Here is an 18548-nt window from a genome sequence, read left to right on the forward strand (position 1 = left end):
AACTAGATGGGCTGACCTGATCAAGAATAAATTAGGATATCAATGGTCATTATGGGAAACACTTGAGATCCCCATGCTTACTTTTCTTAAAACCAAATTGGACAATCATAGCTCTAAAACTGGTAAAACTGAATGGAGAACCTATTTTGAGGTTTCCAAATGGTATCAGAAATCTCAAGTTGACCCTGTGAAATAAAGTTTTAGAATTAACAGGCTAACAAATTTTAAAGAAAGATAAGGTGACTTTTGAAGCCTCATGTTTCTTGCCTCCAGAACTTTCTTGTACTTCCTCACAGGCTCCTTTGTCTTAATCTCCACCTCTACACTATCTTGCCCTCTACTCCCATTGATGTGCAAGAGAAGCATTCATAGATTGCCCTTCACATGCCCCCAAACTGGGGATCTGGTCCACAACCCAGGCACATGCTCTGACTGGGAATTGGCAACTTTTCAGTTTGCAGGCCAGCACTCAATCCACTGAGCCACACGAGCCAAGGCAGTACCTGTCTCTTTTAAGTTAAACCTTCTGAGGATCTTAATAAACCTTAAGTTTCATATATTACCTAAATTAATGCTGAATGGTGAGCCATAGATAAAGAATTTCTATAAGATCCTCACAACTACTTAACACTAATAGATCACTTCCTGAACCCTCATGATGATCTGCAGGAAACTCCTCTAGGTAACACTGACTTCTCATGGTTTACAGAAGATTATGTATAAAGAGTGAAAATAATACAGTAAGTATTGTTCTAGTTATGCTATTGTAACAACTTTTGAAGTTATTGAAGTAGCCTTTTACCTTTGGCTACTTCCACCCAACATGCTTAAGTATTATATGTTCTCACTTGGGCTTGTATTTTAGCCAAGGACAAAACTATGGACATGCATACTGACAGTAGATATGCTTTTGGAGTAGTTTATGATTTTGTAATGTTATGGAAACAATATGGCTTCTTTACTTCCAGTGAAAATAAAATCGAAAATGGCCCACATGTTTAGGGATTATTACATGCTATACTTTTACCTGCTGCTGTAGCGGTTATTAAGATCCCAAGGTGTTCTAGACTTGACTTTCTGGAAAGTCAAGGGAAATCACCTTGCTGACACTTCAGCAAGGAATGCTGCCCTCAAAGGAATTAACAGGAGTCAATCCTCTGTCATGGTCAAAAAGGATGCAACTGATAACTTAGAAAAACTGGCCAGAGAAGCCCATCAATTGGCTTTAGAAAGGGAAAAACAAGATTGGGAATCCAACAACTATTTGTTATGTTATGGAAGCAACATGACTTCTTTAGTGGTTTGATAGATTATTGATTTGATAAAAAGAGGAAGCTCTAGTTTGAACCAAATAACAACCCAATCCTACCAGAGACTCTAAAATTCCCCCTCTAAACTACTGTACATGCATTAAACCATTGGTCTACTGACAAAATTATAGTATTTATAAATCAATATTGGGGGGGTAATATTAATAAGGTGATGAGAAAAGCCTACCTCACTTGTCCCACCTATCTAAAGTATAATTCAGACTCTTCACACTGTCATGTTCACACTGACCCTGGACATTTAATTTTATTTTAATTTTTAAAATATATGTGCATTGATTTTAGAGAGAGAGGAAGGGAAAGAGACAGAGAAACATCAATGTGAGAGAGAAACATTGATTAACTGCTTTCCAAATGCACCCCAACTGGGGATTAAACCTGCAACTTGGATATGTTCCCTGACCAGGAATTGAACCCACAACCTTTCAGTGGGCAATACTCCAATCAACTGAACCACACTGGTCCAGATAACCTCTAGACATTTTAAATTGCTTAATGGACCATTTGAGTTTTGGCAAATGGATTCCATAAAGTCTTCTGCCTCTCATGGATATAAAGATTTTAGTAATGATCTGTATATTTTCTCACTGGAGTTTTCTTTTGTAGACAAGCCACAGTTTCTTATGTGGCTAAAATCCTGTTAGAAAAGTTTATCTCTACCTGGGAACCCTATTCAAATTCCATAATGATCAAGAAACCCATTTTACTGGTCAGATGCTTCAACAAGTTTGCACTATTTGGCTGGTCTTGCAACATTTTCACTTGCTTACCACCCCTCAATTCTAAGGTTTACTCAACCATGACCACAGCATTATTAAGATTCAGTTGGCAAAACTTGTAGAGACCCTTCAAATACCTTAGGCAAAAGTGTTGCCATTGGTCCTTTTAAGTCTGAGATTTACTCTTTTGGAGATCATAAAACCTCACCTTTTGAGATAATTATGGAATGCCCATGCATTTGTTTCTTACTTCTTTTGATTCTCAGTTGATAAAAAGAGATATACTTCAATATCATAAAGGCTTCATTGTTTATATTGAGAATAACCATGCTTTGGTAGAATAATCTTTTTCCAGTACACTCCAAGTAGTTGAAAACCCCAAACACCACACTCTGCAACTAGAGATTTTGTTTACTGGAAAAGATACTTCCAAAAATAATGTTTCCAGCCTTGCTGGAAGGGCCTCTATCATTTCTGGGCCTGATGCTTGTCAAACCTATACACAAGCAGTTTCTATACCATGAACTTTCTCTCCAATGTGGGACACAATACCCAGAAAAGGTCCTTCCTGGCATGAAGGGACAAAAGTCTGTTGAAATTAGAAGACCTGAATGTTGATAAGTGATTCTTTCAGAAGATCTTGATAAAAAGGGGAAAATGCCAAAACTTATGAATGAAATCTTAACCAAGACAGGAATCTAGAGGGCCTCTAGGAAGAGCTGTCAGAGTCTATGATGGTAGCGAAAGCCCTATAAGACCTCTGTTGTTATAACAAAACACCATGGTTATAATATAACTTGATGGTTGTAACAGCTGCTCCCCTAACTTCCTCTCTCTTCATAAAAGAGCTTCCTTTTCTGTGTTCATTACTCTTCTTGCCTGTGTCTTGCCATGTCTGCACACACCAGTTTGCAATCTTTTCTTTTTTTCTGAATATGTTTTTTTTTTTTTTCTGAAGGAGCATCTTGCTGACTTTTTGTTTCCAGTCAACAAGGGGTAGAGTATATGTGCTATTGTTATATTTAGTTGGGAAAGTTTAAAGGTTTCTTATATGTTCATTAATTTATTCGTTTTAAAATAAAGTAACTAAAAGGAAAGCAAGTATATGCCTAGATTTTTAGGGCCATGAGACAGGATTAAATCTTAAACCTGCTTCTAAATCTCACTCTCCACCTACTATCTACTTGCCTCTATTTTCAGCTCTCAGTTTTCTTATATTACATAATATCTTCCAAAAAATTTGGGTGAGAGTTCAATGTGCAAAAGTCAAACAATTGTTTTGCATGCTCTAAGTGTCCTCCTGTTCTCAGAAAGCTAAAATATTACTTATTTGATAATTGTATTTTGCCTTTTAGAATACACTTCAATGGCTAATATGGCTACAATTTTTCTACATATTTTAAATTGAATTTTAAATTATTTTAAAATATATTATATTGATTATGTTATAACAGTTGTCCCAATTTCCCTGATTTACTCCCCTCCACCCTGAACACCCTCTCCCACCCACATTCTCCCCCTTTAGTTCGAGTCCATGTGTCATAAGTTCTTTAGCTTCTACATTTCCCATACTATTCTTGACCTCCCCTGTCTATTTTCTACCGACAATCTATGCTACTTATTCTTTGTACTTTTTCCCCCTCTCTTCTCCTCCCACTCCCCTGTTGCTAACCCTCCATGTGATCTCCATTTCTGTGATTCTGTTCCTGTTCTAGTTGTTTGCTTAGTTTTTTTTTAGGTGTGGTTGTTAATAATTGGAGTTTGCTGTCATTTTACTATACATGTTTTTTTTTATTTTCTTTTCTTAGATAAGTCCCTTTAACATTTCATAAAATAAGGGCTTGATGATGATGAACTCCTTGAACTTGACCTTATCTGGGAAACACTTTATCTTCCCTTCCATTCTAAATGAAATTTTTGCTGGATAGAGCAATCTTGGATATAGGTCCTTGCCTTTCATGACTTGGAATACTTCTTTCCAGCCCCTTCTTGCCTGCAAGGTCTCTTTTCAGAAATCAGCTGACAGTCTGATGGGAACTCCTTTGTAGGTTAGTGTCCCCTTATCTCTTGCTGCTTCTAGGATTCTCTCCTTCATTTTTACCTTGGCTAATGTAAATATGATGTGCTTTGGTATGTTCCTTTTTGGGTCCAACTTCTTTGAGACTCTCAGCTTCCTTGACTTCCTGGAAGTCTATTTCCTTTGCCAGATTGGGGAAGTTCTCCTTTATTATTTGTTCAAATAACTTTTCCACATGTTGTTCTTCCTCTTCCCCTTCTGGTACTCCTATAATTTGGATGTTGGAATGTTTAAAGATGTCCTAGAGGTTCCTAAGCTTCTCCTCAGTTTTTTGAATTCTTGTTTCTTCATTCTTTTCTGTTTGGTTGTTTCTTTCTTCCTTCTGGTCCACTCTATTGATTTGAGTCCCAGTTTCCTTCCCATCACTATTGGTTCCCTGTGCATTTTCCTTCATTTCATTTAGCAGAGCCTTCATTTTTTTCATCTAAATTGCAACCAAATGCAACCAATTCTGTGAGCATCCTGATCACCAGTGCTTTGAACTGTGCATCTGATAGGTTGGCTATCTCTTCATTGCTTAGATGTATTTGCTGTGGAAATTTGATCTGTTCTTCCTTTTGGGCCATTCATTTTGTCTTGTTGCACCTGTTGCATATGAGGGGTGGAGCCTTAGGTGTTCACCAGGAAACCCAGTAGCTGGGTTATGATGCTGTATGTGGGGGCAGGGTCCAAGAGGGAATAATGGTGCTTGCTCCACTTTCTGTTGGATTTCAGTCCCTTCTGCCTCTTCCCCCAAGCAAACCTGGTGTTTCTGGTTCTGATTCCCATGTGGGTGGGCTTATGCACATTCTAGGACACTAAGGGTCTCTCCAACGAATTTTCCTGCGAGGCTGGGAATCTCTCCCTGCACCTCAACCCCCACAGGTGTTTTCAATGGGCATTTTGAGGCTTTATTTTCCTGGGCACTGGGCCTGCTGCAAGATTCTTGGGAGAGAGCCAGGCTGGGCTGTGTGAGAGGCCAGGTGGTTGTTAGGACTGGGGGCATGCATAGGAGGAATTTTCCAAAAGAAAAAGAGGCACTCTGGCTGTTTGGGGAATTCTCCACAGCAGCGCCTGCCTCCTGCACCCCTACCCCTGCAGCCCCGGGTTGATGCACACCCAATCTGAGGCTTAGGGTGGCCTGCCTGTGCCCACACCAGAAGCACTGGGGAAGGTGTGCACCTGGTCTGCCCCACCAGTGTGCTCCTAGTCCAATGTCTGCAGCTGCCTGTCTATGCTCATGCCAGAGATACCAGGGATGGAGTGCCTCCCACCTGGCCCCTGTGCCCAGAGCCCTGCAGGGCCAAATGGCTCTCTATGAGGAAAGCAGAAAAGCCCCACAGAGGGAAGATGCAGTCCCCAGAAAAACTTGACTCTGTGGGGGGCTGAACTACCCTGAAGGGGCGCTGAGAGCCCCTAGCATCTAGGGCAGTAAAGAGCAAGAAGATGGTGTGTGAGTTACCCCTATTTGGTGCACCTCCAGGACAGTGCAACTGTTGGACTAAAGGCCTAGGCTGGGTGCAGAAGGGCACTGAGGAACTGGGCTGGAGGCTGGACAACAGCAAAGAATGTGGCTCAGGAAGGGAGAAAAGCAAAACCAATTCCTCCTGAGCCTGACTCAGCCAGGAAGACCAGCAGAACTGGCCTGACCTGTTTAAAGCCAGCAGAAGGCTTTTTCAATTTTAATTCCTTCTTCCTTTCTGTCCTTCCTTCCTTTTTGTATTCCTTCTTCCTTCCTTCTTTTTTTCAAAATTCCTTCTTCCTTTCCTTTGCTCTCTCTTTTTTTCTTTTCTCCTTCTTCCTTCCTTCCTTTCATTTTTTATTCCTTCTCCCTTCATTCCTTCCTTTTTTTTCATTCTTTTCCTGCAGGTGAGACAATAATACCTGGAGCAGAGAAAAGACCAGAGTTAGATCCAAACAGGGGTCATCACAACAACAGAGACAGTGAGACAAATTTCACTTTGCTACTCCAGAGAACTTGCAAAGTGGGAGCAGTAAACACCAGTATACCTTATGAAAGAGGAAACCCATCAACAAAGGAACCACCAACACATAACAACAGAAGAAAGTGAAGGAGGGAGTGGAAGCCACCCTAACCTCAATCCAGGAACAATCTAGAAATACAACTAAAAGCTGGAGAAATTACTTATAACAAACAAATGAACAAAAGCAAGAGAGAATCCTCAAAACCTTGTACACACAGAAGAAACAGCTTCAACACAACCTGTCCACACATGCAAAACAGAATCAAAGATGTGGTGGATGGAGTGATACTTATGTAAGCAGCTGGAGGGAAGGACCCAACAAAGAAGACCCAACAACAATCAAAACCCAAAGACATACAGAGAGCCAACATAAATGACAGCCCAAGACCAGTGATCTCAGGAGACCAAAGAGACTGCATCACTGATTCTCACAGGTATTCTACCACAGAAGTTCACACCATAAATCCAGGGAGTCAGAAAACATCAGTTTAAGAATGAGAGGCTAACAAGAAGAGTCTCACAAACAATGGGAAGACAAAGAAACAATCCCCAAATGAAAATAAAGGAAGAAGCCTCAGAAAGAATGCTAAATGAAATAGAAGCAAGTCAACTATCAGATACTGAGTTCAAAGCAATGGTTATCTGGAATCTCAATGAGATCAGAGAGAATTACCAGAAACTACAAAGAAACTACAATGAACTGACCACGAAATATATCAACATGAAAAAGGAAATAGAAACTATCAACAAGGGCCAAGAGGAAATGAAGAATACAATTTCTGAACTGAAGAACACAGTAAGAAGGAATCAAAAGCAGGCTCATTGAAGGAGAGGACTGGATCAGTGAGCTGGAGAACAAGGGAGAAAAAAAAAAACACCCAGAAAGAGCAAGAAAAGGAAAAGAGGCTCAAAAAGATGAAGAGGGATTAAGGGAAATGCAGAACAACATGAAATGTAATAATATCTGTATAATAGGGATACCAGTAGGAGAAGAAGAAGGCCAAGGGATACAAAACCTATTTGAAAAAGTAATGATGGAAAACTTCCATAATTTGATGAGAGAAAAAAATCACACAAATGCAGGAAACAGAGAATTTCAATCAAGAGGAACCCAAAGAGGCCCACCTCAAGACACATCATAATTAAAATGGCAAAATTTGAAGACAAAGAGAGAATCTTAAAGGCAGCAAGAGAGAAACAGGAAGTAACATACAAGGGAGCCCAATAAAGCTAGCAGATGGCTTCTCAATGGAAATGCTCCAAGCCAGAGGAGAATAGCAAGAAATATTCCAAGTAATGAGAACCAGAGGTCTGCAACCAAGGCTACTTTACCCAGCAAGGCTCTCAATCAAGATAGAAGGCTGAATAAGGAGCTTCCCAGACAAAAGAAGTCTAAAAGAATACACCTCCACCAAGCAGCTCTGCAAGAGATGCTAAAGGGGTTGCTTTAAGGAAAGGAAGGAAAAGAGAGAGAGAGAAGAACACAGGTACAAAAAATTAGCGATGAATAAATACCTATCAATAACAACCTTAAACATAAATAGATTAAATGCTCCAAACAAAAGACATAGAATAGCTGAATGGATAAGAAAGCATGACCCACACATATGCTGCCTACAAGAGACCCAACTCAGAACAAAATACCTACACAGACTTATAGTGAAGGGCTGGAAACAAATTTTCCAAGCAAATGGACAGGAAAAAAGCCTGGGTAGCTATACCCATATCAGACAAAATAGACTTCCAAAAAGGGGCCATAAAGAGACACCCAGAAGGTCACTTCATAATACTCAAGGGAAGAAGACATAAACATTGTAAATATATATGCACCAACATACGAGCACCCAAATACTTAAAGAAAATTTTGGTGGACTTCAAGAAAGATATTGACAGCAACAAAATTATATAGGGAATTTAACATTCTGCTGTCAAAAATGGACAGATCTTCCAAACAAAATATTAACAAAGATATTGTGGCATTGAACAATGCCCTAGATGAAATGGACTTAACTGATATATATAGAGCCTTTCATCCCAAAGAAGCTAAATACACATTCCTTTCCAATGCACATGGAACATTTTAAAAAATAGACCACATGACAGGACACAAAACAAGCCTCAACAATTTCAAGAAAATTGAAATCATACTAAGCATCTTCTCAGATTACAGGGACTGAAACTAGAAACCAACCCCAAGGGAAAAAAAAAAACCCAAAACAGTCAAAATCATGAAGATTGAATAGCATGCTATTAAACAATGAATGGGTCAAGAATGAGATTAGGGAAGAAATCAAAAAGTTTCTGGAAACAAATGAAAATTAACTCACAACAACCCAAAACTTATGGGACGCAGCTAAGGCAGTCCTGAGAGAGAAGTTCATAGCGATACAGGCCTACCTAGAAAAGATAGAAGAAACATTTCAAACAAACAACCTCACCCTATGTCTACAAGAACTCAAGGAACAACAACAAAGACAGCCCAGAGCAAGTAGAAGGAAGGAAATAATCAAGATCAGAGCAGAATTGAATGACATAGAGACTAAAAGCACAATTCTAAGGATCAATGAATCCAGGACATGGTTCTCTGAAAAGGTAAACGAAACTGACAAGCCTTTAAGCAGACTCATCAAGAAAAAGAGAGACAGGACCCAAATAAACACAATCAGAAATGAAAGAGGAGAGATTACAACTGATACCACAGAAATACAAAGGATTGTAAGAAGTTACCATGAAGAACTGTATGCCAAGAAATTTGAAAACCTAGGTGAAATGGACAAATTTCTAGAAAAATATAATCTTCCAAAACTCAATGAAGAAGAAGCAGAAAGCCTGAACTGACCAATAACAGCAAATGAAATTGAATCAGTAATCAAAAAACTCCCGACACACAAAAGCCCTGGACTTGATGGTCTCACAGGAGAATTCTACAAAGCATTTAAGGAAGAGCTAACCCTGATCCTTCACAGACTATTCCAAAAAATCCAAAAAGATGGTAGATTCCCACCCTCTTTTAATGAGGCCAACATCATCCTAATTCCAAAACCAGATAAAGACACAACAGAAAATGAAAACTTCAGGCCAATATCACTCATGAACATAGATGCCAAAATCCTCAAAAAAAAATATTGGCAAACTGCATCCAATAATACATTAAAAAGATCATACACCATGACCAAGTGGGATTCATCCCGGGGATGCAAGAATGGTACAATATTCACAAATCAGTAAATGTAATACAGCACATAAACAAAAGCAAAGACAAAAATCACATGATCATATCAATAGATGCAGAAAAAGCACTTGATAAAGCACTGCCCCCATTTATGATAAAAACACTCAGCAAAGTGGGAACAGAGGGAGCATTCCTCAACATGATAAAGGCCATATATGAGAGACCTACAGCCAACATCATACTCAATGGGCAGAAACTAAAATCTTTTCCACTAAGATCAGGAACAAGACAAGGTTGTCCACTTTCACCACTTCTATTCAATACATTATTGGAAGTTTTAGCCACAGCAGTCATACAGGAAAGGAGATAAAAGGCATCCAAATTTGGAAAGGAGGAAACAATACAGTCATTGTTTGCAGATGACATGATAGTGTACATAAAAAATCCTATAGACTTGGCCAAAAAACTGCTTGACCTAATAAATGAATTTGGCAAAACAGCAGGATACAAAGTCAATATCCAGAAATCAAAGGCATTTTTGTATACCAACAATGAAATAGCAGAAGCAGAAATCAGGAAACAAATCCCATTTGATATAGCAACAAGAAAAATAAAATACCTAGGAATAAACCTAAGCAAGGAAGTAAAAGACCTGTACTCCGAAAACTACACAACACTGAAGAAAGAAATCAAGGAAGAAACAAAAAAAATGGAAACATATACCGTGTTCATGGATTGGAAGAATTAACATCATCAAACTGATCATACTACCCAAAGCAATTTACACCTTCAATACAATACCTATTAAAGTACCAATGGCATATTTCACAGAAATAGAAGAAACACTTAAAAAATTTATATGGAACCATAAATGACCCAGAATAGCTGCTGCAATTTTGAGAAAGAAGAGCAAAATAGGAGGGACTGCAATTCCTGATACCAAACTGCATTACAAGGCCACAGTAATCAAAACAGCCTGGTACTGGCATAAAAATAGGCACATGGACCAATGGAACAGAACAGAGAGCCCAGAAATAAACACAAGTCTCTATGGTCAATTAATATTTGACCAAGGGGGCAGCAACATAAAATGGAGTAAAAATAGCCTCCTCAAAAAGGATGGTGTTGGGAGACCTGGACGGCTACATGCAAAAAAAAAATGAAACTGAGCACCAGCTTATACCATACACAAAAATAAGTTCAAGGTAGTTAAAAGATTTACATATAAGTCATGAAACCATTAAAGTACTAGAGGAGAACATAGGCAGGATAATCTCAGATATTTCATGCAGCAATATTTTCACTGATATGTCCCCTAGAGGTAGGAACATGAAGGAAAGAATAAAAAATGCGATCTTATCAAAATAAAAAGCTTCTGCATGGCTAGAGAAAACAGTATTAAAATAATAAGAGAACCAACTGTATAGGAAAACACATTTGCCAATGATACCTCAGACAAAGGTTTAATCTCCAAAATATATAAAGAACTCAAACAACTCCACTTTAAGTAGATAGGCAACCCAATTAAAAAAATGGGCGAAGGATTTGAACACACACTTCTCTAAGGAGGACATACAGTGGGTTCAGAGACACATGAAAAGATGCTCAATATCGCTAGCTATCAGAGAGATGCAAATTAAAACCACAATCAGATACCACCTCACACTATTGAGAATGGCCACCATGAACAAAGCAACAAGCAACAAATGTTGGAGAGGTTGTGGAGAAAAGGAGATCCTAGTGCACTGTTGGTGAGATAGCAGACTGGTACAACCACTATGGAAAACAGTATGGAATTTTCACAGAAAACTAAAAATGGATCTGCCTTTCTATACAGCAATTCCACTGCTGGGATTATATCCCAAGAAAACTGAAACACCAATGCAAAATAACCTATGCACCCCAATGTTCATAGCAGCACAATTTACAATAGCCAAGTGCTGGAAGCAACCTAGGTGCCCATCAGTAAATGAACTGATCAAAAAACTATGGTACATTTACACAATGGAATTCTATACAGCAGAAAGAAAGAAGGAGCTCCTACTCTTTGTGACAGCATGGATGGAACTAGAAAGCGTTATGCTAAGTGAAGTAAGCCAGGCAGTGAAAGAGAAATACTATATGATCTCACCTTTAAGTGGAACCTAATCAACAATACAAACAAACAAGTAAAATATAACCAAAGATACTGAAATTGAGAACAGGCTCACATTGACCAGATGGGATAGGGGAGGGAATTTCAGGAGAAAAGGGTGAAGGGTTTGCAGGAACAAGTGTAAAGGACACATGGACGATAACAAGAGGAGGTGGAAATGGGAGAGAGGTGTGGAGGGCTGTGGGTGTGGGATCAGATGGGGGGAAAGACAGAAAACTGTACTTGAACAACAATTAAAATTAAAAAAATAAATAAAATAAAATGATTGCACAAGCACTGATGGTTGTAAAAAGATGGTAACCCAGTTAAAAATAGAATTGTTGGTTAGTAGTATACATTGTATAGAAGTCTAATGTATAATAGTCAAAGATCACCTTTTTTGGTAAATATTTTATTTATTTATTTTTTAGAGAGTGGGGAAGGGTGGAAGAGGACAGAAACATCAATATGTGGTTACCTCTCATACCCCCAGTACTGGGTACCTGGTCTGCAGCTCAGCATGTATCCTGAGTGCAAATTGAACCAGTGTGCCTTTGATTCTCAGGCCAGCACTCAATACACTGAACCACACTAGCCAGGACTAAGATCTCCTTTAAGTTGTAGAGAAATCTAACTTTTAACAATGTTAACAGTCATCATATGCTCTGCGTTAGCTCTAGGAAGAAGTTCCAATAAGTATACCTAGTCAGATATTTTTAAACATGAAATTGTTGCTTGCAAGAAAGTTCTTAAAAAAGTCCAATAATGCTGCAAGACCTATAATTAAAGAGTAAATGTTTTGCCTTCTCTTGCTTATCTAATCCCCTAGTGGCAACCACTTTGAAATCTGTAGCCATTTCTTCCAATACCTCCATTCTTCCAAGTTACACACACACACACACACACACACACACACATTTTTAATTCACATTTAGACATCATCTGCTAATATTTTGTTTCATTAAATTTGGATTTTGGCTCACATAAATACTCCCTTTCCTTACTCCACATCTTCCCAATATATCTCATTTTTTGTTTAAATCTATCTTATACTTTTGCTACTCTGTTTACACAAGTACCATTCACTGCTGAGTCAATTAGTGAACTAAGACATTTACTTTTTCAATATTTTCCATTTCCTGGAGTTACTAATTGAGTTTTATGGGGTTTTTTTTGTTTGTTATATTTGATGGAATTTTCCAGCACACTTCAAGAGTTCTGTTGAAAGATTTGTGCTAATTTCCCGTAACTTGTCAGATGATATAGTTCATCTTTGAATTCCACTAAAATGCAAATTCTAAGAAGTCAGAAACTTTGTTTTGTCCATAACTGTATCCACAGTGCCTAAAAAAGGCCCTAAAATACAAGTTTTCCATACATACTTGTTAACTTGAAAATATAAAGAATATCATTTCTATTTTATTCTGGGAAGAATCCCTTTTGAAACTTTTCAAACCCCTACTTCAATCTGGACTGACTACTTGCTTCATAGCTGATACCTTGGTATTTACCTTCACTTCCATGTCCATTGAATTTTCTGTGTTTTGGATCACAATTTTCTATTTTCTTGGCTTGCACCCTCACTTTTGTAAAACACATCCTCCAGAAACTTCTTTTTAATTTTTATTATATTTATTGGGGTGACATTGGTTGACAAAATTATATAGGTTTCAAGTGTACAATTCTATGATACATCATCTGTATATTGCATTGTGTGTTCATCACTAAAACCAAATCGCCTTCCATCACCATACATTTGACCTGTTACTCTTTTCTACCTTTCCCCATCCACCTTTCTTTCCAGTAACCACCATAATGTTCTTTGTGTTTATGAGGTTTGTTTGGTTGATGCTTTCAGTTTTATATCCTACATAGAAGGTCTGTCTGGAAGAAGTCCACCCATTACTAATACAATGAGAACAGTTTGTGTGATATTGATATAACTTGGCAGCCAAGGAGACTGGACTGGAGTGCACATGCGTGAACAATAATGATTTCACTGTACTAGTCAGTGGGGGGTGGTAGACACTGTTGAATGAGCGTGTGTATTGTGTGGCCACCACATTCAAAATGACTGAATGAGTAGAGCAATGAAGCTGCCTCAAACTGCATCAAGCTTGAACATTCCTCCACGGAAACTATTCGGATGATTCAGAAGGCTGCAGATATGGGCAACTGATGAATGTCAGCTTCATCAGACAATGCACCTGCTCATGCATCATGTCTTGTACAGTTCTTTGGTGAAACATCAAATCACCCAGGTGACTCAGCCCCCCTGAAGCCCAGATTTGGCACCCTGCAACTTCTGGCTTTTCCCAAACTAAAATCAACTTTGAAAGGGAAAAGATTTCAGACCCTTGATGAGATTCAGGAAAATACAACAGGGTAGCTGATGGAGATTAGGAGAATTGTTTAAGGTCCCAAGGTGCCTACTTTCAAGAGGACTGAGCTGTCATTGCCCTATATAGAATACTTCTTGTATCTTCTTCAATAAATGTCTCTATTTTTAATATTACATGGCTGGGTACTTTCTGGAGAGACCTCATATAAGTGGAGCTATATGGTTCTTGACTTTTTGGGTCTGACTTATTTCATTTAGCACGATATTCTCAATACCCATGCATGTCACAAATATGACAATAGAAGCTTCTTGAGTTTGAAAGTTTTTATGGAAGTTAAATATTGAACTTGCACATCAAGACTGTCTCTATAATTTGGTCACATATCAAATTCTAATCTGAGAATTATCTTCACTCAGAATTTTGAATGCACTGTTCTTCCAGTATTACCATTCTCCCACTAATGTTTGAATTTTCACCTCTCTAATGAGCTAATTATCATTACTCCACCTACTTTTCACCTCTAAATACTGTGGTTTGAAGATGCAAATATATTCTAGTGTTTCATTATCTATTGCTTTGTGACAAACTGCTACAAAATTTAGTGGATTTAAATAATAACCATGTTATTTTTTTCTCAAGGTTCTGTGCATTGACTGGTTTCTTTTCAATGAGATGTCATTCAAAACTAGTCATCTGGATGCTCAAATGAACTAGAATGTCCAATATGGCTCACTCACATGGCTGGCAATTGGTGCTAATTGTTGACTATGAGCTCAGTTAGAACTTCAACCAGAGTCCATTTGATTCCCCTCCATGTGGCTTTTCCATTTGGTTTGAACTCTGATTGGATGACACCTAGTTTCCAAAAGAAAGGAAATTGATGCTGCTAGTCTTCTTGAAGCTTGTGTTCAGCAGTCTTGGAATGTAACCGTTGCTTTATTCTATTGGTTAAAGCCAGTTATAATTCCAGTCAAGATCCAAGGAGAGGTTAAAATAAGCCCTATCTGTTGATGTGAGGAACAGCAGGAATACAGAGAAAGGAGAGGAACTGTTAGAGATCATCTTTGGAGACTAGCTCCCATATCTAGTCTTATCAACGATACAGTTTGTGTTACTCCTCTCTGTTTTTAAAGGTTTTGTGCCATTTTTCAAGAGGAGAAGGAGTCCTGGCTTGTGTGGCTCAGTGGATTGAGCACAGGCCTACAATGTAAAGGGTCACTGGTTCAATTCCTAGGCAGGGCACATGCCTGGGTTGTGGGCCAGGTCCCCAGTTGGGGGTATGTGAGAGGCAGCCACACATTGCTGTTTTTCTCCCTCTCTTTCTCCCTTCCTCTCTCCAAAAATAAATAAACAAAATCATTTTTTAAAAAAGGGGACAGGAATATTTTTACCATTGTGTAATCAGAAATATATTCAACTCTAAAAAACTATTTGTTTATTAGGTATCAAGAGATTAAACTTATGAATTTTGAAAATATTGTTATTGTTAGATTTGATTTATCAGACTGTTACAGCATATTGTTTCTCAACATTAATTAACTATGGTTGCACAGAGCTGGCCAATAAATTAATTAAAAGATGGCAGGGAGTGGGAGAAGTTAACATCCATTCATCTATTTATTTATTCATTCTTTATTTGTAAAGGGGCATTAAAGTAGGACTCTTTATATCTCAGTTTTAGCTAAGTCCTCAAAAGGCTGAGAACTACATCCCTAATTCTAAAGTGGGACACCTTTATGTAGGCTTGCAGTGGGAATTTCTAGAAACTCGTTTTGTAATCCATGATCCATTAGTAATCTCACAGGTGTTGAAAGTGTTGAAGTTAAGGAAAGGGAGATAATTCCTTTGTAGAGAATTATTGGATTACTGTGGCATGCTCTGTTACTTCTCCATCTTGCCTCAGTTAGGTTGGAGAAATGGTACTTCGCTACACCTTGTGTCAAATAAGAGGGACTTACAAAAGACAATACTAAGGGTTGATATGCGCTCCTTGAAATTTAGGAGACACAGGACATGGATATCTGACTCTCACCTGAGAAATCTGGAGTCTATAGACTTGAGGAAGAAGGGAAGAGGAAGGGGGAAAGAGAGTAAGTGTAAAAGTAAAAGGAACAGAGGGAGATAGGGAGGTGCATTGTTTTGCTATTGTTAATGATGCGGCTTTGTGCTATTGGTCAAATGGATCTGTATGGAAAAGTCATCCTGGAATCATCTTTTAAGGACTGTTGAAGAGGCTATCTTGCAGCAGGAGGTGGAGCTCAGAATTCCAAGGCTAAAATTTGAAGTCATAAGAGGCCAGCCAGCAGGATAGACATATAGAGGAACCAAATAAAATTAACAGTCTATGAGAAGTCTGTGGTCAACTGGTTTGCTACAAGGATGCTAAGACCAGTCAATAGGGAAAAGAAAGTCTCTTCAACAGGTGGTAATGGGACAACTGGATAGCTATACACAAAAGAATGAAGTTGGGCTCTTACTTACACCGTATACAAAAATAAACTGAAATGAATCAAAGACATAAATGTAAGAGCTAAAACTATAAAATCCTTAGAAGGAAACATAGGGGTAAATATTCATGACCTGATATTCTAATAATGTAAATGATAACAGCTGTCATTTTTTGAGCTGTTAGTATAGCCTGGACACTTCTTTTGCAGTATCTCAATGAATCTTCATAACTATCTGGGGAGGTATGGAGTATTATTGTTTACATTTTACAGACTGAAATTTATAAAACTTAAGTTATTTTACCAAGATCATACTACTACTAACTGGTAGAGCGAGGATTCAAATGTTTATCTACTACACTCAATAACTCAAACACTTAATTAAGGACAATACTACACAGTGGCCTTGAAGTCTGCAACTGCTACCTAATTTTCTTGCTTGGAGAAATCAGGATGGACTCCTGAGGCTGTTATTGCTGAATGCCAGTGGATTAGCCACCATATTCACTGCAATTTATCCCATGCCTTGCTCTCTCATTTCCTACCTATGTACCATCAGCAGCTGGCCTAGGTCCTTCTGTTTATGCATGAATGAAACAGCTGGGTTAACCCTTTCCTTCTGTAAGGGATCTTAGGGGAGGGTATGAGCCAAGGGCTGCTCCTGGAGAGGCCTGGAAATGCTTTTACTCTTCATTAAAAGTTTATGTGCATTATACACTTCATTATATGCAATTGGGGTTCTTATATGGCACTTCAGTGCATAAATGTCTCCCTAGACACATTTGTGAGTTTCCATTGTTGTAATATAAAGGCTGGCCAAGTCACAAGGCAGACATGTTTTACACTATTCCATTATTCCCGGTACAACAACCAAATCCAGGGGAAGTTTTTCTTTACAGCTTCCACAGGATTGCTTGCAGGAGAGCATCAGTATTTCTATTGGTCAAAACCATTTTTGAATCTGAGTAATCAGGAAGATGGGAAATGCCATGAGTAGAATGCTTCCATTTTCAATTTATTGTGAATTTACTTATACCCTGTTGTAGTGTGGGCTAGTTTATATGACATAAATGTAGATTCTACAAATGCTAGTATTTTTATACAGAGAAGATGATGAGGCCATAGATATTGTGTACCTTAAGGGCTGGTAAAGAGATATGATTTTATGTATTAATTCACTAGTTATTCACTTTTTCAACTGATGTTTACTGAGCATTTACTGTGTATACTCAGTACAGTGGTAGGTACTTGCTGTGTAGAGGTGAATATAAGACATGGTGTTTGTCTTCAAAGAATTTGCCCTGTAGTGGGGCAACAGGTAAATGTACATTTTCACTACAGTGTAATAACTACTATGAGAGAGTATGCCCAGAGTATTATGAAAAAACAGATTTGAGAGTGGTACATGAAGAAAAAAAATAGCTGATGAACAGCAATTTATTAAATTTCTGTTCTTAGTAGAAAGGCATTTGGCTTCAGAGAAGTGTAGTTACTGCAGTGGAGATGGCCCCCAGGGTAGTTGCTGTCAGCCTGGTATCCTGCATAGAAGAGGCCTGATCTGCTTAATTCTTCATGTACCTAGGACTATTATATTAACAAGAAATGAAAATTCTATGAAGTTTGAATGATTACACATTTCAGAATTTACTTCTTACAGCAGTTAGCCTATCCTCAGAAATATAGTTAAAATGTCATGTCACTTTTCATAATATCTTCATTCTGGCTGTTCCTCTCCATCAGCTCTGCCACCATTGAGGTCCTCATTGTGTACCTTCTGGACTATGCAACAATCTTCTGCTTTCTCACCTTTGCCTTTAGCTGTTTTTGTTCAGTGGAAGACTAAGCATTTTATAGAACATGTTTTGGAGAAACAATACCTTTAGGCTAGTGGCCTAAAGGAATATTAAATATTAAAGAGAATTATAGCACTGGTGGTGGGGAACTATTTCAGTTGTAGGCACCCCCATCAGGTGCTCATCCTATGCAGGCAGACCTCTCATCTGTCTCTGCTGACAGCAGGTCATAATACATCCATGAGCTGGAACCCAGCCAGAATTGCTTAGTTTTGCTCAAATTTAGGTGCCTGGGTAGATATCTTATAACATTTGCTGTTGGATACTAGAGAAGCATATCTGAGAGTGTGGATGACTCAGGCAAATCTATTCCAATTCTAGAAGGAGACAAGGCACATTGGCTGCTGATTTGATGGGAGGGTGAGGATAAGTGATATTTTTATCCCAGCTCAAGAACTTACTAGCTGTTGGGACCTTGTGCAAGTTACTTGACCTCTCTCTGACTTCAGTTTCTTTTTTTCAGCTGTAATGTGGGTGTAAAAATAACTTAAGTTAAATTAAAAACAAAATTA

This window comes from Phyllostomus discolor, chromosome X (genome assembly GCF_004126475.2).
Source record: "Phyllostomus discolor isolate MPI-MPIP mPhyDis1 chromosome X, mPhyDis1.pri.v3, whole genome shotgun sequence".
NCBI lineage: Eukaryota > Metazoa > Chordata > Mammalia > Chiroptera > Phyllostomidae > Phyllostomus > Phyllostomus discolor.